Source organism: Macrobrachium rosenbergii, chromosome 1, assembly GCF_040412425.1.
Source record: "Macrobrachium rosenbergii isolate ZJJX-2024 chromosome 1, ASM4041242v1, whole genome shotgun sequence".
In the NCBI taxonomy this organism is placed as follows: Eukaryota; Metazoa; Arthropoda; class Malacostraca; order Decapoda; family Palaemonidae; genus Macrobrachium; species Macrobrachium rosenbergii.
The window spans coordinates 72,001,024-72,003,272 of NC_089741.1; positions in this window are offsets into that span (position 1 = coordinate 72,001,024).

Below are 2,249 nucleotides of genomic sequence, written 5' to 3' on the forward strand. Positions count from 1 at the left end.
AGTTTACTTTAACTGGAATATATTTACATTAAACACTTAAAACAGAAGAATGGGGAAATGATAGGCAGGTAACACAAAGTTCTGCCGAGTGATCAAATATTACAGCAATTTTAAAATACTGAAGATCTTGGGGCTTAATCCTCTTGAAAGGAACACCGTAGAGTAGCTTGCAGTAGCTATGCCATGGCAAGGAGCACAAGACAAGCAGTTGTTCCTACAGCTAACAACATCATCTGCAATTGAGAGCCCGAACAGTTACGTAGGGAAAAATAGCTATTTCAAGCGAACTGAGTGTCGCGCGTATGGTGCCAAGATAACTCAATTCTAGCACAAGATGCTTACGTTAAAGTTACACACTTTACTAACTAAGTCAGGCATTTGTGACAAGCTGCACTTAAGAAAAGAAAAATGGAATTTAGTAAAAGACCAAAAGATATGTGACTGTTGAAAGGACCTCAAATCAGGACATTACCTTAGATGGATCAATGGAGAAGCCTTGCTCAAATTTCACTTTGGATGGTGGGAATATCTTACAGGATAGCATTGGTAATTGACTGGTGGCTGAGGGTGGCCCACGAGGGGTAAGCTCAAGAAGGCACAAGCAAGGGGTAAGTGTGAAGAGTCTGCTACCAATAGGGTTTCTGAGGACGATGCTGATGGAGCCCAGCTTTTAATGACCTTAGTGGATTATTTTTCCTTTCCTCTAGATGGCTCTCTGAATGCTTTAGCCCTGGGGGCTAAAGACAGCGGCCAAGTCATATGGGTTGCAACCTTCCATTTTCTATGTCAAGGTCTCATGCAGGTCTTCCAATCCAGATGACCCTGGCAACGACATGTTCGCTGGTTGCTATGGGGGACTCAACTTTTCCCACGGGCTTCATCCCAAAGCTGGTGCTTCTGTGAGGCAGGATTTTCATCTCCATTTGCCTTTACCTGAAAAAGGTTTTTCAACGTAGTCACCAGGTCTTGGAAATATTAGGAGACTTGCCAAAGGGGAAGCATGGAGAGAATTAAGAAGGGGCTGGTTTATTCATGCCCTTTCTCAGTATATTTTAAGTTATTGCAAGCTTGGGGGTTGAGTTGTTTTGTTCCTTGGGTTGTTTTTTTTCAGAGTCCTGTTTTCGGTTTCCTTGGAGTATTCTGAGGTGTATTCGAAAGCCTCTGTGCCCTAGTTGAGGAGTTTAGCTCTGGCCTTCGTTTTGGTACGACAACACTTGGATTACAGCAAGTTTGCTCCTATATTCTGCAAGTTAAGTATATCTTAGTTTAACCAGACCACTGAGCTGATTAACAGCTCTCCTAGGGGATTAGATTTATTTTATGTGGCTAGGAACCAGTTGGTTACCTAGTAATGGGACCTACAGTTTATTGTGGAATCCGAACCACATTATAGCGAGAAATGAATTTCTATCACCAAAAATAAATCTATCTTATTCTTCATTGGCCGGTCAGAGATGCGAACTTGCGGCCAGCAGAGTGCTAGCCGAGTATAGAACCCACTTATCCAACGAAGAACTATATAGGATTCACTTTACTCTAGCAGTGATAGCCAATTGCAACGTTGCTGCCTCAAATTGCTGTAGCCTTGGGCCAGTATTTGCCGGGGGGGGGGGGGGGGACCTTGCCGTGAGCGGGTATACAGTCCTTTATTTAAGTTTGGTGGCACTGGAGAGACGTGGACTTTTGTGTGGGGCCGGGCCTTTAGTCTGCAGACTTTGAAGTGTAGTGGGGGATACCTTCCCGCTTCTTTGACTCTCACATTGTGGGGAACCCCCTTCCTGCCTTGCCTTACTCCATTAAGTCCCATTGGATCAACAGGCAGTTCCTCATATAAAGATCTTTGTGGAGATTAAAACTCTTAGTGACCACTTTATATTTGTTAGGGCACCTTAGCTTTGTTAATTGTTAGGCTTCATTCTGGCCATTATTTTCTCATTTCTTTCGGACCCCTTATTTTTGAGAATGTATGTTTTTGCTTTCTTTAATTAATAGTGTGGGTGTTTTGCTCAAATTATTATTGCTGTATTCATAGTTTATTATGTGAATGTTATTCATATATTGCTGTATTTCTAGTGGTTCCAGCAATAATTTCTATCCTTATTGTATTTGTAAATACATTATAATAGTTGTACTTTTGGTATTTGTATCCCTCTCTGTTAATATTTGCACACTGTTATCTCACATATCGTGACTTTAACTTTGAAGAATACTTGTTGAAATTCATTGCTCTTCTGCATAGTCTAGTATAT